The 27904-nt window shown below is 42.5% G+C and overlaps 1 protein-coding gene across 11 annotated transcripts in view; it reads right to left on the minus strand.

Moving 5' to 3' along the window:
• LOC144509438 (proto-oncogene tyrosine-protein kinase Yrk-like) overlaps positions 1-27904 on the minus strand; it is a 315669-nt gene that overhangs the window by 177644 nt on the left and 110121 nt on the right. For 9 of the 11 annotated variants that reach the window (XM_078238329.1, XM_078238330.1, XM_078238325.1 and 6 more), the window contains one exon: positions 5706-5765. The gene's annotated coding sequence lies outside the window, so the exon portion shown is untranslated. Of the gene's footprint in view, positions 1-5705; positions 5766-5875; positions 5972-27904 lie in introns of those variants that run through there. The other 2 variants (XM_078238328.1, XM_078238324.1) reach the window with 2 other exon arrangements.

The raw sequence follows: 27904 nt of genomic DNA on the forward strand, positions 1-27904 counted from the left end.
ACAATCAGATATTTGAGTCAGAAATTGATTTCCTGAACTTGCAGAAAGCATTCCGCTGATGTTAAAATTTGGTGTGTGACAGATAGAAACCACCAATGATTAGGGCTTCAGTGAAGAACACAACAGGGGTTTAATTTTTCCGTTCCAGCACTGCATGCCACATTCATCAAAAAATAAATTACATGTGAAACTTCATTAAGTGTCGTTACAGGATTATTCGAGCCTGAGGTATAAAAATAACTAATTGAAGTAAGATTATCTCAAACATTGTGTTTGCTCAAGCAGTATTGAAAAAGCTCATCAGGAGCTGCTGATATTATTGTTCAGTCATTTCTCAAACATTTTCTTAAATAACATCCACATCATCCTATCTATAATATAAATAGCTAAGCTTCTAATTTTACTTTGAAACTGGCTACGTAGCTGCTGCAAACACGTATTTCAGGGCATCTGTACATGCAGACAGCTCAGGAACTGAATAAACCCATCATTCATCTGAAAACAGGTTTCTAATCCAACTGAGAGCATTCCCTCTGCACCAGAACGACAATGACGGTTTGGATCGACACTGAGATTGAATGACATGAACTCCGTCCACATGGACAATTCTGTTAGCGCCTGTCATTCACAGTGAGACATTTGTCACTGGTACCTCTCCCGCAGAGACCCTGGAAGCAAAGAGGACACTTTCCACAGAGCGCATGGCAAGAGTTCAGTACTATATATATATGATATACGAGTGTGTGGAATCTACTGACACGGAGAGGCTATTTCCCTGCAGTTCCAAGTCAGGATGGTGGGCAACTTGGCGAGGATATTGCAGGTGGGGCTGTTTCCATGCATCTGCTACCTATTGTCCTTGTAGGCAGTAGAAGTCACAGGATTGGAAGGTACTGTTGAAGGAGCCTTGCTGAGTTGGTGCAGTACATCTTGTAGGTGGTACACACTGCTGCCACTGTGCATCAGTGGTGGAGGGAGTGAATATTTAAGTTGGATGGATGTGGTGCCAATCTAGCAGACTGCTTTATCCTGGATGGTGTTCTTGAGTGTTGTTGGAGCCGCACTCATCCAGACAAGTGGAGAGTATTCCAACACACTCGTGTGCCTTATAGATGGCTTTGAGAAGTCAGGAGGTGAGTCAATTGCCCAGAATTCCCAGCTTCTGGCCTCTTTTTGCAGCCGCAGTATTTATATGATTAGTTCAGTTCAGTTTCTGGCCGATGGTAACCTCCAGGATGCTGGTATTGGGAAATTCAGTGATGGTAACCTCCAGGATGCTGGTGTTGGGCGATTCAGTGATGGTAACCTCCAGGATGCTGGTATTGGGAAATTCAGTGATGGTAACCTCCAGGATGCTGGTGTTGGGCGATTCAGTGATGGTGATGCCAGTGAATGTCAGGAGGAGATGATTAGATTCTCTGTTGTCAGGGCCATGCACTTAAATGGCAAGCAACGTTCATGTCACACATTAGCCCAAGCCTGAATGCTGTCCAGGTCTTGCTGCAGTATCTGGGGAGTCATGAATTGTGCTGAACATTGTGCAGTCATCAGCCAACATCCCCACTTCCCCCCTTATGGAGGGAAGGTCATTGATGAAGCAGCGGAAGATGGTTGGGCTTTGCCATAAAAGGAATGCAGCAAAGGTTCATCAGGCTGATTCCTGGGATGGCAGGATATGAGGAGAGATTGGGTTCACTGGGCCTGTATTCACTGGAGTCCAGAACAATTAGAGGGGATCTCATTGAAATGTATAAAATTCTTACAAGGTTTGACAGACTGGATACAGGGATGTTGTTGCCTCTGGATCTAGAACAAGGGGACAGTCTCAGTATAGGGGGTAGACCATTCAGGACTGAGGTGAGGAGAAACGTCTTCACTCAGAGGGTGGTGAACATGTGGAAATCGCTGTTGCAGAAGATTGTGGAGACCAAATCACTGAAGGAAAGAGACAGATTTCTAGACTCCAAAGGGATCAAAGGGATATGGGGAGAGAGCGGGAGTGTGGCACTGCCTCCCCAGTTCAGTGAAGGTTTATCAGACTAATACCTGGAATGGGTGGGTTGCCTTATGAGGAAAGGTTGGACAGGCTAGGCTTGTATCCGCTGGAGTTCAGAGGATTAAGAGGTGACTTGATTGAAACATACAAAATCCTGAGGAGTCTTGACAGGGTGGAGGTGGAGAGGATGTCCCCCCCTTTAGGAGAATCGAGAACTGGGGTCACTTTTCAAAAATAAGGGGTCGCACATTTAAAATTGAGATGAGGCAAAGTTTTGTGAGTCGTAAGTCTTTGCAACTCTCTTCCTCAAAAGGCAGTGGAAGCAGAGTTTTTCAATGTTTTTAAGGCAGAGCTGGATAGATTCTTGGTAAGCAAGGAGATGATAGGTTATCAGGAGTAGGCAGGATGCAGATTTGAGGTGACAATCAGATCAGCCATGATTGTATTAAGTGACAGCACAGACTCGAGGGGCTGAATGGCCTACTGCTGCTCCTGGTTAGTATGTTCATATGTTCGTAATTGTTGCCCTACATTTCAAATCCACTGTGGTTCTGATGCCAATTGACTTCCTGGCATTTTTAAGATAACAGTGCATTAATGGATTTTAATGATTTCAATTCTATTCCACCTCATTTTGCCTCAAGTACTTTGCTGTCACTTCCAAAATCTATTTTAAAGTAACACTGTCATTTCAAAATTATCTAATCCTGTTCAATAACTTTACTAACTGACCTGTTAACTTCTGATGAAGTAATAGGTAACCATCAAAACTGCACAAGTGGTATCAAACAGTGAAACATTACACTTAGTGCTGGGGTCAAAACATCAAGGACCAAAATATAATTCCCGCTCCTCTCATACAGTTTTCATTCAGATTGATTTATGATTCCATAACCCCAGCATCCAGTATCTCACTACATTTTCTAATTATCATTTACAATGTAGACACTGAATGCTGATTGACCAAGAGAAACATTACAGGCAAATCTAACATTTCCTCCACTCATTTATATGTGGATGCAGTAAGCGACAGCTCTCACTGATATTAACATTGGGACCACTGGCTATTTATCAGCCATCTCTAGTCCAAGAATGGAAAGGCCAATGTTAACCATTGCCCAAACAGTTAATGGACCCTTTTATTAGGATGCCAAGTCCCAAGGGGGTAACGTTAACTCTTCATAATGTTATCAATGGAAAGGTAAATTGGAGAGTTGTATAATGAGTGGGGGATGCAATATTGAAGGGTCCAAAACATTTCAAGTGTGAGCAATTCCTTATGTCAGCAAATCTGAAGTTAAATTGCAGAGTTTGATCTAAGGGCGGCACAGTGGTTAGCACTGCTGCCTCACAGCGCCAGGGACCGGGGTTCGATTCCTGGCTTGGGTCACTGTCTGTGAGGAGTCTGCATGTTCGCCCCCTGTCTGCATGGGTTTCCTCCCATAGTCCAAGAGATGTGCTGGTTAGGGTGCATTGGCCATACTAAATTCTCCCTCAGCGTATCTGAACAGGCACCGGAGTGTGGCGACTAGGGGATTTTCACAGTAACTTCATTGCAGTGTTAATGTAAGCCTTACTTGTGACACTAATAAACTTAAACTTTAAAAACAATCACTTCAGTTAGAAGTTGTATTCAATCTGATTGGCCATCAGAACCATAAAATGGAGATCCTCAAAAGCCCTTGCATGAAAGATAATAGTTGGCTATGAGAAACATACACGTGTGGACTTGCTGGTCAGTTGATACTGGAATTTCTTCTTAGAGATTTGGTAAACAATAGTTTACTGTAACGTGCAGCCATCCATTGCCACCATCCTGCTGCTCACCAATGGAAACACAACATGCACCATCAAATATCGGTTTCAACAACAACCCACAAGGTAAGCAGTGAACCCTAGATAAATGAGTTCATGTCCACATACCTCCCCTTTAACCAAAGAATTCCAACATCCCCAAGCATCTGAGCCTTTTCAGCAGCTAACTAATGAATGAATATTAACTTTCAACATAGCCAGCAACGCAACAGCTCACTCGATGTTGTAGATCTCTGAATCTGATGTTATTTGTCAAACTTAGAAGAAAGTAATCACTTTATCCGGATGCTGAGGTTTGTGATCATGACAAAGATTAGCGCTTGCTGTTGGGCTGAATGTTCCTCCGTGCTGCACAGCAATAGTTCCATAAAGCCCCGAGCTGTGCTCGCTTAACCATCCATCCACAACTTGGCCATGGATTTCTGGGGCATGTGCTTAGATGTCTGAAATATCGAAAATTTATTGAGTGAAATGTCACAAATTTAACCCGTACTGAAACTTTGTCATCTTTGGAGAGAGAGAAGATCGGTTAAGTACCAAAGAAATGTGTCCAAGTATGACAAGCATTGACCCGAACCACTGGTGACAAAATGAATCAATAACTGGATGGAGGCCTTTGTATCTTCCAGGCAATACTTTTAAAATCCTCTCTCTGATGGAGATCTGCCTCCAGCATTGTAAACAAATCTGTAAAAGGCAGCCTGCTTCTCCTGTGTGAGATCCACAACCAAGCTGTCCAGTGGACTTGTAGCAAAAAGGAGAACATTGTTACAGCGAAAGAGGGTTCCTGCTTCTCTGACCAAAGCACACTATGGAGAGAACCAATCTTACTGGTCAGTTTATCACTTGAGACGGAGCAGACTAAATTACTCAGGAAAACTGAGCAATATATTATTCATAAAAAAGGAGTGCCACAATTATTTTAAAGGAATGTCATTATCTTCAATGAAGTATTTTTTGATTAGTGCAGCTTGGACTTTGAACGTGTAATGTGTTCTCATGAGGAATGCAAGGAGTGCATGGTTATATGGTTATGGGGTTATATGGGAATGCAGAGCTTGAGGCACAGATAAAGCCACTTACTTTGCTTTTATCAATTTTTCTAAGACTTTTAACAGAATGTATCATTCAATTCACATAAAGCTGGAAGCCACCAAGTACGTGGCTAAATCTTGGATTTTATCTGGCAGTAATGCACCCATTCCAAGAGATGTATAACAGTAAAGGGAGGATCAGTAGTGGCAATGTTTGGACTTTAGTCATGAGCTTAAACTGTACATAAATCCACTGTCCATTGAACTCTCCCTGAACCTTTGTTTCTGTTTAAGTCAAGCCAGAAGAGGTAATCAACAGGTAACCAAGCCAATATCACGAGATCATCCAAGTTCAAAATGACCCAATGAATCGCAATCTCCTGAAATAAGATTGAGGCGAGAATGTCCATCGTCATCCCTTCTATTCATCAACACATTGGGTGTAATTCTCGATAAGGTTTTTGGATCATTTGTTCCAAACAATTTAGAAACATTTGCCACTTTTCTTTTCTAGCTCCTAGAATCTTGAACAAAATACTTCAACACTTCTGAAGAAACTAACAGACCTGATGTGTCCTTTCATTCTGTGCCGACAGAAAATCCATCCAGCCTTTGGCTGAAAGCATGCAGTCACCTTCGCAGGTAGCTCAGAAAAATCTGTACACGTGTAACTTTACAGAATGCTCGCGTTCTGTTGGCAATGACAAACGGTCGCGTCTGAGTAACGGTATTAGTTGAATTAGCGAATGTGCTGAAGGTGCAGGCTGATTCTAATCGTTCTTCAAGATAAAGAACGATTGCTCACTATTCTGGATGCACAAAACTATTTTAATGCAATCTTTTGATTTAACTTCACTTACCAAAGATGCACCAACATTCAAATCATCTGTTCCAATGTTTTTTTCATCTGACATGGAAGCCTGGAGCAAAAACAGAATGGAACAAAAACTTCAACATTTGCAGCTCATGCTTGGATTAAGTACACACCAAAGCTTAAAAATATTAAAGGTATATATTTAAACTGTCACACCTGTAAAGGCTTTTCAGAAAAGCAGGGCATGCTCGACCCATAGCCATATAACCAACACTTAATGTATAACATGCACTTCCTGTCCCTGCGATTGTCACAAGTCCTTCCGGCAAACCCTTTGTTATAAAACAGAGGAGTATCCTCTAACTTAGCAGAAGCAACGTCACAAAAGATCTAGAATATACACATTTCTTGTCTTTATTTCCTGATGTTGCATCTTTTGGTCACATTTGTGTATCGGTTTTTCACAGTACTAGTTTTTGTGTCGATGTTTTCTGTTCAATTTTCTGGTGTTAATATCACAGTGTGATCAGAGACTTTGCCACCAGGTTGCCCTGCAAACCAGGTTTCGGAAATCCTCCCCACATCACACTGCTGCCATATTCCACTTCACACCTTATAGAGGTCTATAAACTAATGAGGGGCATAGATCAGCTAGATAGTCAATATCTTTTCCCAAAGGTAGGAGAGTCTAAAACTAGAGGGCATAGGTTTAAGGTGAGAGGGGAGAGATACAAAAGGGTCCAGAGGGCAATTTTTTCACACAGAGGGTGGTGAGTGTCTGGAACAAGCTGCCAGAGGTAGTAGTAGAGGTGGGTTCAATTTTGTCTTTTAAAAAACATTTAGACAGTCACATGGGTAAAATGGGTAGAGAGGGATGTGGGCCAAATGTGGGCAATTGGGACTAGCTTAGAGATAAAAAAGAGGATGGCATGGACAACTTGGGCCAAAGAGTTTGTTTCCATGCTGTAAACCTCAATGACTCGATGTAAATTTCTCCATTATCAGTTGAGCATCGGCACTTTTCCGGTCTAGATAAACTCAGGCAGACATTTACCACGGCCTGTGATTGTGCAAACATCACACATTGTTACCAAGGCAAAACAACCTTCAAGTTTTCTTCTGGGTCATAGCCTGAAACAGGTTAGCAGATTGCAATCTGCAAACAACTCCATTCTGAGCTAGTGGATTCCGAGCCTCCTTACCAGAAATTCTACTTCATCCAGAAGTGGCACACACTTCATGTCAACATGTAAAAGTGCATCATGTGACTTGTGAGCAATGCCACAGGAGATCTGCTGGAAATAAATGTTAAAATAATCCTATGACAAGCGCTTGCATTCCACTCCAAGCATCACACTTTGCTTTATATCTGGAACAAGCTGACAGTGGAAAAGTGGAAAGAGATCCCAGGATGTTACCCTGGGCTCTTTTTTTTTCATTTTAAAAGGTCAATCTAACCTGGAGCCTAAATTGCTAACCTCTAATTGACCTTAAAATAAATTACAAGTAGCTAATATTACCTGGATTTCCACAGAAATTATTTTAAGGATTGATTTCGAAGGAACAGGTCAGATATGCAGTTAAACGTCGCAATCAACCACCAGAACCCAGGATCTGCACGTGTTTATATCGGCAACTCATTTGTGGGATGTCAGTGTTGCTAAGCCAGCATTTATTGTCCGTCCCTAACTGCCCTCCATCTCAAAGGGCATTTGAGAGTCAACCACATTGCTGTGGGTCTGGAGTCACATGTAGGCCAGACCAGGTAAGGACGACAGATTTGATTTATTATTGTTACATGTATTAACATACAGTGAAAAGTATTGTTTCTTGCATACTTTACAGACAAAGCAATCTGTTCATAGAGAAGGAAACGAGAGAGTGCAGAATGTAGTGTTACAGTCATAGCTAGGGTGTAGAGAAAGATCAACTTAATGCGAGGTAAAAAGAGTTAGAATGAAGTTTTAGAAGCATAGAACGAGAGTAAAAGATAGAATTAGAAGGTATGCTGGGCACAGCTTGCAAGGAGTCGCCACGCTCCGGCGCCATCTTGGAATTCTCATACTAATGCCAAAATAGAAAAACTATTGGGGTCTAATCTGGCTTCATGACATACTTTGGGGGTTTCTGATCTGATACCCTAACATAAGTTTCCTGTAAATATTAGGAGATTTTAAATGGTCACTGTTGTGTATGTATAATTATTTCTAACCAACTTGACAGCAAGGAAAAAGGATTTCTGAGGTGCCACACCATGAGTTACCTCAACAAATCTACACAACTTTATTGACACGGTGTTGCCAGATTGAAGTTCAACATGGAAGGGAACTAAAAACCACAAATTCCTCTGAAGATGTTGCAGCGTGTCGCGTCACTAATCACGCAGAAATGTTTGCTTTACAATACACACCATCCCTCCCCCTTTACCTCAGCAGTACAACAACAAACTTTTAAACATTAATGATTATCCACTATGAACATCAGCTACATTACCAAGTATTATTATCTACATATGTACAATTAATGTGAGAGAGTTTTTGGTGGACGTAAATTTCATTTTGGTAAGATAGTCTGATCTTTGACACCCTCGGTAGCCTGTTTCTCACGAATATCAGATTCTTCACCTTGTGCAGTTGTTTCGTTGTCAGCTTCAAAAGATGTTGGTTGTTCTACTGGAGTAGAATCAAACTTGGTTCCAAAGTAATCCTTGGATCAGGGATTTGGGTGTCTGACGTAAGCCTTTCTGATACAGACTCTGCTAATTCACTTTCTGAAGAGAGGATTTGATCCATGTGTCTCTGTCATATTCTCCCATCGTCAAGTTGCACTGTATAAGAAATCAGGCATGTCTTAGTGTGGTGAACCATCATTGGTTCCCACTAGATAGGACTGAGCCAGGGTCTGGCCAGTACTACAAGTATGTATATATGTTGCTGTTGGGGTTAGGGATGGGTTGTTCTACTTGTTGCTGTTGGGGTTAGGGTTGGGCTGTTACACCTTGTATTATAGTTATTGTGGTACATCCCAGTCGGGCTCCGCCTCCTGGGAGAGGTATAAACGTCTCTGCTCTGTCTGGGACCCCTCAGTCTGGGATCGTGTATATAATTAGTAGCTTCGTTGTTACAGCAAATAAAAGCCTTTATTTCCTGAGCATCTCAAGCCTCGTGTGTGATAACGCGCATCACTTAGCTAGAATGGTTGCAGGTATCCACTTCTCATTAATAGAGAAATTTCCCACTTAAACTCTCAGTGTTTAAAACTCCTCACTTTCGATGTTTGTTCACGGTGAGTAACTTGTGCTTGTTTTTGTCACTCTATTGTAGGAGTGTCAGGTGGTATGAGTAGATTGAATTGAGTTCTCAGTTTCTCTCTCAGGAACAACATGCCGGTGAATTTTCTGGTGTGAGTCATGTTCCAATAGGACGTGAGAGAGTTGTTTACTCTCCTTGCTAACACGCCTTCATCTTTGAACACTTTGATGGCATGTTTCAATGATTGTACTAGCCTCTCCACAATCCGTTAGTGGGCGGATGATATGGGGTAATCCTTATGTGCTGTATACTATTGTTCTTAAGGTCATCTACAAACTTCCTGGGATGTGAATTGTGTCCCATTATTGCTGACTGGTTATGTGAACATCTCATTCTCTACGGTTCCTCCTGTCATGGTGGATTGCATCATCCTGACTTCAGGCCACTTGAAATGCACGTCCACTGGGCCAAGAAACATTTAGCCTTCAATGGATCCCGCACAGTCGACATGTATCCTTTGCCAAGGTTGGTTGGGCCAATCCCATGGGTGAAGTGGTTGTAGAGGTGGAGTATCCCGTATTCTAGTGCATGACTGGCATTGCCCCACTTTTACTTCCATTTGTGAGTCATGTCTCTCATGAACACGGAGGGATAATCATCCTGATCCCCCATTGCAACACTGTATTTTGGACAGTTAATTGAAGTTCTCTCATTATATGAGGTCTGAATTCAGGATTCCTCTTTTGTTTGTCCAATGATATTCCTCTTAAAACCATTTCCATGACCCTACCCATTACCAGGTCTTTCCTCTGTGCCTTTGCACCTGAGATGCTGTTATTGAGATATTTTCTACCTGGGAGAAATATAATATGTTAATGTAGCTGCCTTGTAATTCGATTTTGTCCTGAAGTGGAAATCTTGAAAAGGTATCTGCATTGGCATGCTGTTCTGATCTCCGATTCTGGGGCGGCACAGTGGCACAGTAGTTAGCGCTGATGCCTCACAGCGCCAGGGACCCAGGTTCAATTCCTAGCTTGGGCCACTGTCTGTGTGGAGTCTGCACATTCTCACCATGTCTGCGTGGGTTTCCTCCGGGTGCTCCGGTTTCCCCCCACAGTCTGAAAGATGTGCTGGTTAGGTGCATTGACCCGAACAGGAGCCAGAGTGTGGTGACTAGGGGATTTTCACAGTAACTTCATTGCAGTGTTAATGTAAACCTTCCATTATTCACTTTGGAGGAAATAATAGCAAATTGGATTATTATCTAAATGGAAAAAAATTACAACATGCTACTGTGCAAAGGGACCTGGGGGTCCTTGTGCATGAGACGCAAAAACCCAGTCTGCAGGTGCAACAGGTGATCAAGAAGGCAAATGGGATGTAGGCCTATATCGCAAGGGGGATAGAATATAAAAGCAGAGATGTCTTGCTGCATCTGTACAGGGCTTTGGTGAGGCCGCAGCTGGAATACTGTGTGCAGTATTGGTCCCCTTATTTGCGGAAGGATATATTGGCCTTGGAGGGAGTGCAGAGAAGGTTCACCAGGTTGATACCAGAGATGAGGGGTTGTGATTATGAGGAGAGACTGAGCAGATTGGGTTTGTACTCGTTGGAATTTAGAAGGCTGAGGGGGGATCTTATAGAGACCTATAGGATAATGAAGGGGCTGGATAGGGTAGAGATGGAGAGATTCTTTCCACTTAGAAAGGAAGCTAGAACTAGAGGGCACAGCCTCAAAGTAAAGGGGGGGTCAGTTTAGGACAGAGTTGAGGAGGAACTTCTTCTCTCAGAGGGTGGTGAATCTCTGGAATTCTCTGCCCACTGAAGTGGTGGAGGCTACCTCGTTGAATATGTTTAAATCACGGATAGATGGATTCCTGATCGGTAAGGGAATTAAGGGTTTTAGGGATCAGGCGGGTAAGTGGAACTGATCGACTTCAGATCAGCCATGATCTTATTGAATGGCGGGGTAGGCTCGAGGGGCTAGATGGCCTACTCCTGCTCCTATTTCTTATGTTCTTATGTTCTTACGTGACTAATAAATAAATAAACTTTATAATTATATGCTGATAATATCAACATCCATCTCTGTAGACGGCTTGCATCTAATGATGGGATTCTCCTGTGTGGAACAAAAATGGTTTTCAACGGCTTGTGGTTGGTCAACAAAGTCTAACATGGAATTGAGATAAAAACTAGCAAAAGCCTCTGGTGACATCACAGCATGTCATGTGGCTAATCACACAGCGATTCATTGCTTTATAATGCGTAACAGTCAACAACTCAAAACTAAATTGGGGACACAGGAAGCGCTGAATATTAAATTGAATACCGTCCCTAAATCCATTAACATTTGAATTATCAAAAAACGATGAACAGTATCTGAAATAGTTAGCCCAGCATTGATCGTGCAGTACTGATTGCTGTTCATCTGCTTCCCACTTTCCCGAATGTGTATTCATTATGATGTGGAGATGCATTGGACTGGGGTAAGCACAGTAAGAAGTCTCACAACACCAGGTTAAAAGTCCAACAGGTTTATTTGGAATCACGAGCTTTCGGGGCACTGTTCCTTCTTCAGGCGGGTCACTCTGAAGAAGCTCTGAAAGCTCATGATTCCAATTAAACCTGTTGGGCTTTAACCTGGTGTTGTGAGACTTCTTACTGTGTATGATTTAGTGTCATTTAAAACTAGCGCAGGACTGAATTACATTCACTTCTTCAGTCCACTCCTGTGACACGTGTGTTGCAACCCAATATTAATATTGAATAAAAGCAAAATACTGCGGATGCTGGAATCTGAAACAAAAACAGAAAATGCTGGAGAATCACAGCAGGTCTGACAGCATCTGTGGGGAGAGAATACAGCCAACGTTTCGAGTCTTGACCAGCTTTGATAAAGGGTCATTTAGACTCAAAACGTTGGCTCTATTCTCTCCCCATTAATATTGGCCAGTAATATTCAAATTCTCCAGTGGCTCAGTGAGTTTGTCCATTGAGCTCCCAGTTCGCTTTGTCAGTAAGACGGACGGGACAGTTCACACGCCTGAGAATCGTTACAAACAGATCCAGCAGCTCATCAAAATGTAGATCGGTATAATTTGTCAATGAAACCCAATTCTATATCCTACCTACTGACAGGCGTGTCAGAGCGTGAACCAGTTCTGAGTCTACATTTTATTGAGTAATTCAAGGAGCTCTTTAGTTGCCACTTATCACTGACCATTAGAAAACTTTATAGTACCCAGGACCAAACAACACCAATTGGTGTGGAAATCAAGGGCAGTCAATAGTGCCTATTCATAACTCCCTGGTGCATTTTGAATCAATGAGTAAGTCAGGAAGTAGGGATTGTATATGAAAATTAATTTAGACCTTTAAAACTTTCATGGTTATAAAAAATATCCAGAATGGGTGCAAGACTCTCACTCTAATCTGCACATTACTGAGAAACAGCAGCTCCCTGGTTTCTGGGTTAGAGATTTAGTAACATTTAGAGTCAACCAACAAATAAATTAAAGAGAAATTCATCACCTGACCCCAGGATATGAATGCATCTTATACCAGAGAGATCTATGTCAACTCAACCAATGTTAAGAGAGGCAAGAAGCTCTCCAATGGTATCAGCAATGCAAACTCCCTCAGATAAGACTCCCGTGTGGTGGCATAAAGCTGGTTGGAAATCAGGAATGAGTTTACCGTGGAGTTACCCTTACTGTTGGTTCTGTGATCATAGCTTTGTTAACTTGCTCTAGTATTTAGAGCTATGAGCAGTGGAACAGTGGAATTATCACTGGGGTAGTAATCCAGAGACCCAGGGTTATGCTCTGGGGACATAGGTTCGAATCCCACCACAGCAGATGATGAAATTTGAATTCAATAAAAATCAGGAATTAGGGGGTAAGGGAGGTCATATTGCAATTCAGTTTGGCTTCACCTGATGTCCAGATATACAAAATATCCACTTTGTGTGGACTTTGGGGACCAATTGCAGCATCTCCAGGACTATTCTGAATAAGACTAATAAATCAATGCAGACCAGAAATCAAACCTGGAACCTGAGAGTAATACTGTCTCAGTATTACAACACTGATGAATTCACCCACTGAATAATTGGAACAGCTTTAGCAGAAATAGTAAAGTCCACTGATATTTACATGAAGGCATTTAGTATCTATACCCACTTACTGAAAGGGAATGGACTGTGTTTTGGTTAAGAAAGTATCTTTTACTTGCTGCTAAGTACCATGGGCAACCTTTTCCTTAGAGTTTATTAAATTGTATGAATCGCTTTCCATTCTGCTAAGTTTGCAGATGATACAAAGATATGTAGAGGGACAGGTAGAATTGAGGAAGCAGGGGGGCTGCAGAAGGACTTGGACAGGTTAGGAGAGTGGACAAAGAAGTGGCAGATGGAATACAATCTGGAAAAGTGTGAGGTTATGCACTTTGGAAGGAGGAATGGAAGCATAGACTATTTTCTAAATGGGAAAATGCTTAGGAAATCAGAAACACAAAGGGACTTGGGAGTCCTTGTTCAAGATTGCCTTAAGGTTAACGTGCAGGTTCAGTCGGCAGTTAGGAAAGCAAATGTAATGTTAGCATTCATGTCGAGAGGGCTAGAATACAAGAGCAGGGATGTATTTCTGAGGCTGTATAAGGCTCTGGTTAGACCCCATTTGGAGTATTGTGAGCAGTTTTGGGCCCCATATCTAAGGAAGGATGTGCTGACCTTGGAAAGGGTCCAGAGGAGGTTCACAAGAATGATCCCTGGAATGAAGAGCTTGTCGTATGAGGAACGGTTGAGGACTCTGGGTCTGTACTCGTTGGAGTTTAGAAGGATGAGGGGGGATCTTATTGAAACTTACAGGATACTGTGAGGCCTGGATAGAGTGGACGTGGAGAGGATGTTTCCATTAGTAGGAAAAACTAGAATCAGAGGGCATAATCTCAGGCTAAAGGGACGATCCTTTGAAACAGAGATGAGGAGGAATTTCTTCAGCCAGCAGGTGGTGAATCTGTGGAGGCCAGGTCATTGAGTGTCTTTAAGACAGAGATAGATAGGTTCTTGATTAATAAGGAGATCAAGGATTATGGGGAAAAGGCAGGAGAATGGGGATGAGAAAAATATCAGCCATGATTGAATGGCGGAGCAAACTCGATGGGCCTAATGGCCTAATTCTGCTCCTATGTCTTATGGTCTTATCCATAACACTGATATGATCAAACTGTGGGTCACAGAAACAGTGAATGTATTGGTGAGTTTCATCTCCTCTGAGATTGTGTCCCACACCGACACTAACACCCAGGTGGCATCTGACCCTGCCCTTGCCTTCTTATCTCTCGGTTCCTCTCTCTGGGCCACTTCCTTCAATTTTAAAGCCTGGTGTCAGCCATGAACTTCATCAGTGATGCCTCCATTGCTGAGCTGCCACCCTCCTCAGCCCAACCTGATCAACCTGACATTGCAAATCAGCAGCCCCAATATCCTCAAACTGTAACCACATTTTCCATTACTTCCTGTCCAAGGTCCATGAGCTGGAGTTGCTCAGGTGAAGAAATGAACTGATGAGTACATAAAATAATAACATTTTCACAAAGAACCTAGAAACATTGATTTTCATATTTATATAATGTATTATTTGCTAATGGGGAGGCAGTGGCCTCATGGTATTATCACTAGACTATTAATCCAGAAACCCGGCTAATGTTCTGGGGAATCAGGTTCGAATCCCGCCATGGCAGGTTGGTGGAATTTGAATTCAATTAAACATATCTAGAATTAAGCATCTACTGATGACCATGAAACCATTATTGATTGTCGGAAAAACCCATCTGGTTCACTATTGTCCTTTAGGGAAGGAAATCTGCCACCCTTACTTGGTCTGGCCTACACGTGATTCCAAAGCCACAGCAATGGTGCTCAACCCCCATGATAATCAATCACATATCCACTGCCCTCCAAGGGCAACTAGGGATGGGCAATAAATGCTGATGTGGAGATGCCGGCGTCGGACTGGGGTAAACACAGTAAGAAGTTTAACAACACTAGGTTAAAGTCCAACAGGTTTATTTGGTAGTTTTGCTTTTGCTACCAAAATGGCTTTTTGTGGATTTTGCTACCAAATAAACCTGTTGAACTTTAACCTGGTGTTGTTAAACTTCTTACAATAAATGCTGGCCAGCCAGTGACGCAATGTCTCATGAATGAATTTTTAAAAATTATAATACACCCACTTTAATAATTTTATTCTAAATGTTACTGCTGTTTTATGGCCACTTTGTTTCTATTGGTATCTGGGGTCGTATTAATTTCAACTGTTAAAATGGGGTCACATTGGGAAATAGTTTGGGAAGCTCTGCTTTTGAGTTCTGCTGAAAAATAGTCATCTGGAATGAGATATTTTACAACACTCGTGAAACAGCTAATGACTCATCACATTTATATCAACTGCATTACCAGTTTCACTTTAACCCATCTGCTCACTGGGACTGTATTGTCTGTCCCCTTCAAACAAGTAACGTTCACTCATTACAAGATATTGAATTGTCAAATCTTACTTGTGTATTCATCAAAGCAGTAATAAATAATTTGAGAATAAAGTGTTTTTTCGGTGAATGTGTTACTGCAATACGCACGTTAAATATTAGTTTCATCAAATTGAATTGTAGTTTCTTTCTGTTCAATTCTTGAGGTGTCATACCACAGAATATCTTTAAAAACACTTTGGTTACCAGAATTGGTGTGATAATTAGCAATGTTGCAAATGTGCAGCCGCCTATTTTAAATTTTAAACATCAAATGGAACCATGCAAGTTGTTACAAAACATTGCAAATCAACTCCCACAAAATCAAGGTGCCTATGGGAAGTTTAAGAAGCTGTCTACAGCAGACTTTATAATTCTTAACACATTTTTTTTTAAATACTCGTGGTTCCTGTTCTAAAAACGTCACCCAAAACTGACAAAAGGTCAAAGTTTATCCCCCAACACCAAAGCAAAATACAGCAGATGCTGGAAATCTGAAATAAAGACTGAAAATGTTGGAAACACTTAGCTGGTGAAACAGCGTTTGTGGAGACAGAAAAGTAAACGTTTCAGGCTGATGGCCTGAAGAAGATTATTTATTGACCTGAGGTTCGGCCTGAACTGCTGCATGTCTCTATCATTTTCTGTCTCAAATCCAAGTCGATCAGTTCACCGTCAGTATCATGCCAGCAAGAGAACCATTCGCCAATTATCTGAGTTGGGTGCAAATTTGATGTTTTATGTGATGGAGTGCTGCCTTGAACAGCCTTTACCTAAGCTGAGAAAAGCAGGTCAAAACGGTGACACTGTGACTGCTTCATCTGAGTGTGCTTTTCACCAAGTCAAGGAAACAAATCTCTGATGCATTGAAAATAATAAATGAGTAGTCCCCAATTGTTTAGTTCTTAAATGTGCCACCTTGTATAGCACAAATGATTGCATGGCATTCAGCACCATTTGCAACTCCTCAGATAGTGAAGCAGTCTGTGTCTAAGTACAGCAAGTCCCGGACAACGTTCAGGCTTGGGATAATAAATGGCGAATAGCAGTTGTGCCACACAAATGCCCATCTCCGAAAGAGAGAATCTAATCATCTTTCTTTTTATTCATTTGTGGGATTTGGGCATCGCTGGCTGGCCAGCATTTATTGCCCATCCCTAGTTGCCCGAATGCAGTTGAGAGTCAACCACATTGCTGTGACTCAAGTCACATATAGGTCAGACTAGTTAGGATGGCAGATTTCCTTCCCTAAAGGACATTAGTGAACTGGATGAGTTTTTCCAACAATCAACAATGGTTTCATGGTCATCAGTAGATTCTTAATTCCAGATATTTTTTAATTGAATTCAAATTCCACCATCTGCCATGGCGGGATTTGAACCCGGGTCCTCAGAATTTTAGCTGAGTTTCTGGATGAATTGTCTAGCGATAATACCACTGGGCCATTCTTCTGTTTTGAATTTGTTCATGGTATTTGAGCACCACAGGCAAGAACAGCATTTTCTCCGACCCCTCATTCCCCTTGAGGGCGGTTAAGAGTCAACCACATTGCTGTGACTCTGGAGTCACATGTTGGCCAGACTAGTTAGGATGGCAGATTTCCTTCCCTAAAGGACTTTAGTGAACCCAGTCGGGTTTTTATTTTAATTATGATAATTTCACGGTCACCACTACTGACACTAAATTTAATTAAAATAAATCTGGAGTTGAAAAGTAAATTCCACCAGCTGCCACAGTGGGATTTGAACCCATGTCCCTCAGGACATTAGCCTGAGTCACTGGATTACTAGTCCAGTGATGTTACCACAGAGCCACCATTGCCCCCAGTTACTAAACTGAACCACTACCATCAATATCCTGTCTGTTACTATGAACTGAACTGGATTGGCCAAATAAATACTGCAGCTACAAAAGGAGGTCAGAGGCTTGGTATTCTGGAGTGAATAACGTACCTCCTCAAGAATGTAATGGAATAGTTGACAATTGCCTCAATGAGTGCAATTCTAAACTCAAAATATTCAACACCATCCAGGGCAAAACAGCCTGTCTGATCAATATCCCATCCACCACCTTAAACATTCACCCCCTCCACCACCAATGCATAGTGGCAGAAGCATGTGCCATCTACATGATGCACTGAAGGAACTCAGCAAGGTTCATTCAACAGCACTTTCCAAAACTGTGACCTCTACCACCTAAAGAACAAAAGATGCATGGGAACACCACCACCTGCAAGGTCCCCACAGAGCCACACACCATCCTGATTTGGAAGTATGTCGCTGTTCCTTCACTATCACTGGGTCAAAATCTTAGAATTCACTAACAGCACTCTGGGTGTACCTACACCAGATGGACTGCAGAGGTTCAAGGCTGAGGCTCACCACCACCTTCGCAAGGGCAATTAGGATGGACAGCAAATGTTGGCCAAGCCGGTGACATGAAAGAACAGCCCCATGCTAATCAAGGTACATCTGTAGGAAAGTAAATCTAGACCTTAAACTTTATCACAATCACTAGATATGAGAATGCACGAATTCTGGTTTATTTGTAAGTGTTTTTTATCTATCTTGCTTGTAATGTTCAGACACCAGTTAGTTTAAAGTAAAATCATTTCTGAGGCAGAGTGGAAATTGTTGCATTAGCTTAGACAATATTAAAATTGCAGGAATATAGGGATTTGCATAAATCATTTATTGCTCTTTCTACTTGGTTTAAGGGCATTAATAAAACTGGGCTGAAACCAAACATTTTAATCAAACTGATTCACAAATTAATTGTATCTGATTCCTTGAGATTATAAACTGATGCATTTTACAGTGAAATACATTAATCTGAATGTCAGATTTATAGTTGGAACATTTGCTACCTGTAGGTCTGTAGAGAATATTGTCAAAGATTCCGACACCATTCTCAATGAATGCAGCCGAGATTTCACTCCCATAGCTACAACTTACAGTAAAATTAATGCAAAAACTGTCCTGAAGCACCTCACAAACAGAGATTGATCGGAAAAAATAACTGCCAATAAATCAAGAACAGAGGCTAGGAGTAATGGCCAAATGTTCGGTTTAAGAAATGACTTCTGAGAAGATGTGTAAAGAGTGGGAGGAGTTTAGGGGGAGGGGGAATGTGGAATTGAGGGAGCTGGCAGCACTCCTACCATTGATAGGGCAGAGTGAAGGGGGATGCTGTTTGATATGGAAATCACAATTCAGTGTAACCTTTACAGGGTGGCACAGTGGTTAGCACTGCTGCCTCACAGGGACCTGAGTTCAATTCCCGCTTGGGTCACTGTCTGTGTGGAATCTGCACGTTCTCCCCGTGTCCGCGTGGGTTTCCTTCGGCTGCTCCGGTTTCCTCCCACAGTCTGAAAGATGTGCTGGTTAGGGTGCATTGGGCCATGCTAAATTCTCCCTCAGTGTAACCTGAACAGGGGCCATAGTGTGGCAACTAGGGGATTTTCACAGTAACTTCATTGCAGTGTTAATGTAAGCCTACTTGCGACACAAATAAATAAACTTTAAAACAATCTCAAAAGACAAACAGGAACATTCTTCATTCCAACAGGGTCAAATCCTAACTAGGTTTGGATTCTTATTCTGTTATGCCTAAGTACACCTTATTTTGTCAGGACACTCAATCACCTGTAGTTGGCCATATAAACAGCAATTTTGTATTCTTTCGCCTTATTTAACAAAAGGATTCCAGGAGAGTGCACAGAATTCTGTTAAAAGTGTGAGGAAGGAATGTTATAGAATGTGTTTCTTTTAGAAACATTTCTTTTAGAAAGAATTAGACTTTCAGGAAGAATGAATTCCATGTGTAAATAATTTTATTGATACCTAATGTCTATGAAAATAAATAATATGTAATAAATAATGATATAAACAGCCATTCTACTCCAATACTGCACCACAAGTATGTCCTTGGTGGAATGAGGAAAGTGGGCCCACCCAACTCAATTTCCACAAAACGTAAACTCTTTAAGCAAGTTGTTGAGAAAGGGTGCAGGAAATGGAAGATTAAATATATCTGATCGAATTTCTGGATTATAATCCTCCACTGGATCAGAAACAGTGGATTAGGTACGTGAGGGCTCGAGTGAAATAAGAGAGGTTGCCCTTGTTAACAATATTTTGTATTAACTTTTATTCCAAGCTGAGAGAGTGGTATGTTCTTTCGAAGTTTCTTGAAAGCCGCTGAAGTATACATCTACAGCGTGGAACAGGAATTAGATGTGAAGCTGTGGTTAATGCCATGATGCCTTTACCCAATTCAGGGCTAAAATCCATTTTCTGCAGCAGTCCAAAGATGTGCGGGTTAGGTGGATTGGCCATGCTAAATTGTCCCTTCGTGTCAGGGGGATTAGCAGGGTAAATGCATGGGGCTATGTGGGCAGGGCCTTGATAGGATTGTGGTCGGTGCGGAATCGATGGGCCGAATGTCCTCCTTCTTCACTGAATGATCCAATGCTATAAATACAATCTGAGCAAAACTGAGCACAATAATGCAGCTCAGGAGCTTCGACAGGATTCCGAGCTCTAACTGGTGTTTAAAAGCATGATCTAAAGAGCTGGGTATTTTACAGTTCCAATTCACAAATGTAGAGCTCACGAATTAGAAATTCAGCAATCAGAGTTTTAAATATTTTATGATGAACTGTACTCTTGTTTCACCAGATTAGGATAAGTAATTGGGAATTTAGAGAATTCACGTTTAGTCTCCCACAGTCATCTGATCTATGAATAGCATCTGGGTTTGCAATATAAAATTGTACATAATTACAAAAATAAATTGTTTATCAAAACCGCATACTAACTGTCTGAAGTAAAGCCAAGAAATAAATAAGAATCAGTAACAGACCTTTTCCTGGCACTGAAATATCTTTTCAGATAATCTCACTAAACCTTTCATAAAAGAATCCTGTGTGACCACCAATCACTGACCAGGACAGTCTGACCACCAATCACTGACCAGGACAGTCTGACCACCAATCACTGACCAGGACAGTCTGACCACCAATCACTGACCAGGACAGTCTGACCACCAATCACTGACCAGGACAGTCTGACCACCAATCACTGACCAGGACAGTCTGACCACGCTCTGTTTGCTCTGTTTCTTCCCGAACAGAAGCCTAAATACTGACCACCCCCACCCCTCCTTCCCACCTGCCCCCCCCACCCGGCTGAACCTGTTCTCTCATTGAACAATTTCTCCTTTAACTTGTCTCACTTCCTCCAAATAAATGCCTCTTTGACCTTCACAATTGACAATTAAACAACTCACTGGAGGAGGAGGCTCCCATAAATATCCCCATCTTCAATGATGGAGGAGCCCAGCACATCAGTGCAAAAGGTAAGGCTGAAGCATTTACAAATATCTTAAGCCAGAAGTGCTGAGTGGATGATGCACCTTGGCCTCTTCCTGAGACCGCAAGCATCACAGATGTCAGTCTTCAGCCAATTTGATTCACTCCATGTGATATCAAGAATTGGCTGAAGGCACTGGATACTGCAAAGGCAATGGGCCCTGATAACATTCCTGCAATAGTACTAAAGTCTTGTGCTTCAGAATTTGCTGTGCCCCTCGTCAAGCTCTTCCAGTACAGCTACAACACTGGCATCTACCTGACAATGTGGAAAATTGCCCAGGGTCGTCCTGTACTGTAAAGCAGGACAAATCCAATGCGGCCAATTACCGCCCCATTAGCTTACTCTCAATCATCAGTAAAGTGATGGAAGGGGTCATCGACAGCGCTATCAAGCAGCACTTGCTTAGCAGTAACAAGCTCACTGATGCTCAGTTTGGGTTTCGCCAGGGTCACTCAGCTCCTGACCTCATTACAGCCTTGGTTCAAACATGGACAAAACAGCTGAATTCCAGAGGTGAGGTGAGCGACTGCCCTTGACATCAAGGCAGCATTTGACCGAGTGTGGCATCAAGGAGCTCTAGCAAAACTGGAGTCGATGGGAATCAGGGGGAAAAATCTCCACTGGATGAAGTCATACCTAGCACAAAGGAAGATAGTTGTGGTTGTTGGAGGTCAGTCATCTGAGCACCAGAAAGCAGGGATGTCCACTGATGATTGCACAATGTTCAACACCATTCGGGACTCCTCAGATACTGAAGCAGTGCATTTCCAAAAGCAGCAAGACCTGGACAACATCCAGACTTGGGCTGACAAGCAGCAAGTAACATTCACGCCACACAAGTTCAGGCAATGACCATCTCCAACAAGCGAGAAAAACTAACCACCACCCTTTGACATTCAATAGCATTACCATTACCCACTATCAACATCCTGAGGGTAACCATTGACTGGAAATTAACTGGACGAGCTATATAAATATTGTGACTACATCATACAAGTTTCAAGCATTGACCATCTCCAGCAAAAGAAATTCTAACTATCTGGCAATGGTATTACCATCGCTGAATCCCCGCTATCAACATCCTGAGGGGGTAACCATTGACCAGAAACTGAACTGGACCAGCCATATTAATACTGAGACGACAAGAGCAGGTCAAAGGTTAGGAATCCTGTGGAAAGACATCTCCTGACTCGCCAAAGCCTGTCCACAATCTACAAGGCACAAGTCAGGAGTGTGATGGAGTATTCTCCATTTCCTGGATGAGCGCAACTCCACCAACACTCAAGAAGCTTGGCACTATTCAGGAAAAGCAACCATTTGATCGGCACCCCTTATACCACCATTCATTCCCTTTGTCACCGATGCACAAGATGCACTGAACTCACCTAGGCTCCGAAGGCAGCACCTTCCAAATCCATTAGCATTATCATCTAAAAGGACAAGGGTAGCAGGTGCATAGGAACGCCACCACCTGGAGGTTCCCGTCCAAGTCACTCACCATCCTGACTTGGAAATATATCCTTCACTGTCACTGGGTCAAAATTCTGGAACACCCTCCCTAACAGCACTGTAGGTGTACCTACAGGGATTACAGCGGTTCAAGCAGCTCACCACCACCTTCTCAAAGGCAAAAAGGAATGGGCGATAAACACTGGCCTGGCCAGCAACACCGATATCCCGTAAATGTAGAAAAAAGAAAACCTGGTCCATCTCCAACAATTCCCTTCCTTGACTTTTCTGACTCTATTTCTGGGGAAAGACTGTCTACAAATATTCATGATAAGCTCTCATCTTGCATCTTCCACGACAGCTCTGCTGATATGTCATCCTTTTTCCTCAATTTTGGATTCCCCCACACCGAGGTTGACAAGGTTCTCAATCACGTCTGACCCAATTCTGCTCTCAACCCTTCGCCTCCCTCCCAAAGCCATAACCTTGTCTCCACTTTCCACCCCATCAACCTCCGCATACAATGGATCATTCTCTACCATTTCTGCTACCCCCAGCATGATGTCACCACCAAACACATCTTCCCCTCACCACCCTCCTTCCACCAGCATTCCAATGGGACTATTCTTTCCATGAAACCCTGGCCCAATCCTCAATCACCTCCAAAATGTCATTCCCTTCCCATGGCACTTACTCATGCAATCACAGAACAGTGGTGTAGTGGTAATGCCACTGGACTAGTAATCCAGAATCCTCGGCTGAAGTCCTGGGAACATGAGTTCAAATCCTTACCTGGCAGCTGGTGGAATTTAGATTCAATGATCTGGAATTGAGAAGCTAGTCTCAGTAATGGTGATCATGAAACAGTTGTTGTAAAAACCCATCTGGTTCACCAACGTTATTCAGGCAAGGAAATCTGCCATCCTTACTTGGGAAATGTCCTGGCAAATGACTCATTTGAGGGGTAATTTGGGATCTACAATAAATGCTGGCTTTGTCAGCTGTGATAACCCCCATGAGTTCCATGGCGAATCTCTCATTGATCTCCCTTAGATATGAGTTCCATTGGTAACCAGCAATGGCCTGCCTTGCTGGAAGTTATCCCCTGGGCCCTTTCTAAGGCAGACTCTGGGAAGGGTCTGAGAACTGTGTCCACAAACTCTGTCCCCCATTTTGATTCTGTTTTTCCGTCATTTGCATGCCGAACCTTGGTCAAAATTCTCCGGCTGTTCACGACAGTGAGATCTTCTGGTCCCACCGGCGGTGCAGCCCCTGTCGTGGGTTTCCCAGGGAAGTGGGGTTGAATTAATGGGAAATCCCACTGGCAGTGGGGCCAGAAGATTCCACTGCCAACGAACGTCACACTGCCTTCTGCTGCGAAAAACACGCCAGAGAACACCCCCCCTCCGCCCCCCCCCGCTTGTTTTTCACTGAACTTTCCAGCCATTCACGCTCCACTGCTGCTGCCAGTGAGAATGGAGAACTTGGCGCTCAGCCAAATCTCCATTCACTGCAGCAGGACTGGAGAATCTCAGATTCGGGCGAGGTTGGAGAATCCGGCCCTTGCTGGAACTTTTCCCCTGAGGCAGACTCTGGGAAGAGTCTGAGAACTATGTCCATGAACTCTGTTTTTGCTTTCAGACGGAGCTGTTCATTATTCTGCATTCATACTCACTAATGGACAACCGTTTCTTTACTACAAACCCTCCCTTTGCCTTTCCACGACATCTTTGTTTTTTAATCTCCCTGCCGTGTACCCCGTCCCAGACCTTCCCTTCAGTTCTTCTATTTCTCTCTCCACACTAGCTGCCAGAGCTGCTGAGTATTTCCAGTACTTTGTGTTTTTATTACAGTTTCAGTTTCCTTCAGAGAGCTCATAGAATTCCACCCAAATCATTTCAGTTTGGGATTGGATTAAAATGGACTTGTTTGAAAACAATAATCATTCAAGATGAGAATCCACAGAAAATGAGGCAGGCAGATTGGGTTCTGAAACACTAGTGAGTAACTACCTGCTTCATAGAGGTCAAAGGGACAAACCAACCTGAACCGCTCTGTGACAGTCATGCGGCTGCTTGGCACGATGCCATTTTTCTGCTACTTCATATTTTAAAGAAAGGTTGTAGCTCAGTTGGACTATGGATATGTAGATAAATAGATACAGATGTTTGGATATAGCTATGTATACATATACTATATCTATGAGGCATATTACTGTCTATGTGTCTACGGTGCTGTATTACAAGTAAGGAGTCATTAAATGACTGACAGCTTCAGATCAGTAAGGCATTGGTAAACTCAGCCAAGTCATTGGAGCTGATTTACGATGAGGCTTGTGGCCTATGAATGCCAAGCTAACTTTATTCAGTTTGAAATACAGAAATTATATCACTGCAAAAGATTTCCCCGGTGAGTTATGTGTGGTATGGTTGTACAGTCCCATTATAAAGGAATCACCTCTTAATCTTCCCGTCTCCAAAGAGAACAACCCAGCTTTTCTGAACTATCCACACAACTAAAGTTACTCATCCCTGGAACCATTCTTGTGAATTTTTTTCTGCACTCTCTCTACAGCCTTCAGATCCTTCTTAGAAGCATGGTGCCCAGGACTGGACACAATGCATCAGTTGAGGCTATGTTGGTGTGACTCATGATGGGACTTCCCGCTGTTGGATAATGCGATTTGAACCTCTCAGGAGATTTTGCACTCACATCACTATTCATGCTTGATGTGAACCGGAGCTCAAAATCTCAGCCCAGGTTATTAATTTACATCAGAAAGAGGAATTGTAACAGCAACCTCTGGATAACCCCACTGTGTACTTTCCTCCAATTCAAAAAACAACCATACACCACTCCTGTCTGCTTCCTAACTCTCAGCCAATCTTGTATCCAAGTTGTTACTTCCCCTTTTATTTCATCAGTTCTAGTTCTGTTCATAATCCTATTGTGTGGCATTTTATCAAATGCCTTTTGCAAATCCATGTGCACCACATCAACTGATTACCTTCATCAACCCTCTCTGTTAGTTTATCAAAAAGATCAAGCAAATGGATTAAACACAATTTTCCCTTAATAAACCCATGCTAGCTTTCATTAATCAATCCATATTTGTCCAAATGGAATGCACTTCACATTAAACACAGTACTTCCTGATGACAAAATTTCCATTTAAATCTAATACATTCTATGCAGCAGTTTGGTCATTAAATTAGACAGGGATGTAAAAGAAGTGGAATCACATTTACATAATGTTGTACAACACAATTTAAGCAAAATACTGCAGATGATGGAAATCTGAAATAAAACTGGAAAATACTGGAAAATCTCGGCAGATTCGAGTCCAATCTGACTCGACCTCAGAGCTCAGTCTCAGAACCGGGTTCGAAGGAGAGTCATATTGGACTCAAACCATTAACTCTGTTTTTACATCTGAAATTTAGTGTACTTGAGTTCAATGGAACCGTTTTACAATTTTTCATAAACCCTTAATTCATGTACTTAAAGCTATTCAACCAATTTTGGTTTATCTACCTGTACCCCGAGGTCTCTGCCTGTTCCCTGAGGTCTCTTTCTGCCTGTATCCCCAAGGTCTCTCTCTGCTTGTACCCTGAGGTCTCTCTCTCTGCCTGTACCCCGAGGTCTCTCTCTCTGCCTGTATCCCCAAGGTCTCTCTCTGCTTGTACCCTGAGGTCTCTCTCTCTGCCTGTACCCCGAGGTCCCCCTCTGCCTGTAGCCTGAGGCCTCTGCCTGTACGCTGAGGCCCCTCCCTGTACCCAAAGGTCTCTCTCTGCCTGTAGCCTGAGGCCTTTGCCTGTACCCTGAGGCCTCTGCCTGTATCCCAAGGTCTCTCTCTGCTTGTACCCTGAGATCTCTCTCTCTGCCTGTACCCCAGAATTGTTACAGTGCACAAGAAGGCCCTTCATTAAGTTAAAGTGATTCCTTTCCCAAACAACATCTGAAAATCGAGATGCACGATATTCGCTTTATTTGGACACTTGGTTACTTCTCCAAAAAAAAGATTTATTAAGCGGGACATGCCTTTGGCAAAACCAGCCCAGCTGTTTCATAACAGCTCGCCAATGTGATCTCTTGTGCTCCTGGTGTTAAACATGGACAGCAGAGGACCACACAAACTAGGATCAAGCAAGAAAAGTAAATGTGCTCCAGTCACTCTGATGTGTTGCCCGTTTCCTTTGGACCTATCAAACCCTGCCAACAGACCACTTATACAACCAATTCACGTGATTTTTGACCTTGGCATTCACTGAAATACATAATTGTCAGATATTTTTAGATTAATGCTGCGAACTTCATCACTATGTGTTTCTTTTAAATCGAGGGGCGAAGCTGACATCACTTCATATACCAGACCTTAGCAGGTGATTTTAAAACTATTCTTTAATTCTTGGACTTGGGAAGCAGTCTCCTCAGCTCCTTAACTATTCACAGCGCAAGTGCGATTTCCAATGTCGCCTGAAACTGACACCCAAAATTGCTGCTCTATCCAGCAGAGACTGATTAGAGACATGATGGAGGCTATGAGAGTGTGGATTAGATACAGGATAAAAACAGACTCAAATCCCATCTCTCAGATACTTTAGCTGGATAATTAATACACAGTTAAAACAGTTCAAACAATTCAGAGTATTCCCTGATGGAAATAAATAAGTGAATATGGGCGAGAGACATAGACAATATGGGATTCTGCCCATATCTTCTATAAAAAGTTAATTTTATGAGTTCCACAACCACAATCAAACTGACTGCAAGATATTCACACTTCTCAGAACTGATTTTTCATATTTTCTCTTGCTTTCTCAATCCCAACTGGGAGATATTTTCTATCACAAAACATCTTTGACTCTCCGTGCAAACATTGAATGGTCATGACTATCAACACACCCCAATACCCTGCATAACCCCCCAGGAAGGGGTAACATCTGACAACAGCCTGCTTTTGACCCGCACCTGCCCTCCTGACCAGCTGGCATCTTGCCAAAGTAAACTGGAGCAGCTGCCTTCAGGAAGACATGACAGACAAAAATTGGGAGATCTCTGCTTTTAATTTTGTGCCGTGTGGGAAACACAATCGAAACTGGCGTCTGTCAGCCCTTGCTGTCAGGCAGCTTCATGAAATCTCCTTTGTTCTGCATCGAGAGCGAGTCTGTGGATGATTCATGTTCCTGACTGTGTCTGAAATAACCTTCTTCACTGTTAGATTGATGAAAAACCACCTTTAAATATCCCTCGGCTATCTTGGTCAATAGAATTTATAAAAAATGTTTTATTCAAATGTAGAATGTGGGCGTCGCTGGCTGGGTCAGCATTCATTGCCCATCCCTGAGGGCACTTAACAGTCAACCACGTTGCTGTGGCTCTGGAATCACATGTAGGCCAGACCGGGTAAGGACGGCAGATTTCCTTCCCTAAAGGACATTAGTGAACCAGATGGATTTTTACAAATATTGACAATGGTTTCACGGTCCAAAAGAGAAAACGTTGGAAAATCTCAGCAGGTCTGGCAGCATCTGTAAGGAGAAAAAAGATCTGACTTTTCAAGTCCAGATGACCCTTTGTCAAAGCTAAAAGGCACAGAAAGTGGGAGATATATATCATCTGGACTCGAAACGTCAGCTCTT

This window comes from Mustelus asterias, chromosome 21 (genome assembly GCF_964213995.1).
Source record: "Mustelus asterias chromosome 21, sMusAst1.hap1.1, whole genome shotgun sequence".
NCBI classification, from domain to species: Eukaryota; Metazoa; Chordata; class Chondrichthyes; order Carcharhiniformes; family Triakidae; genus Mustelus; species Mustelus asterias.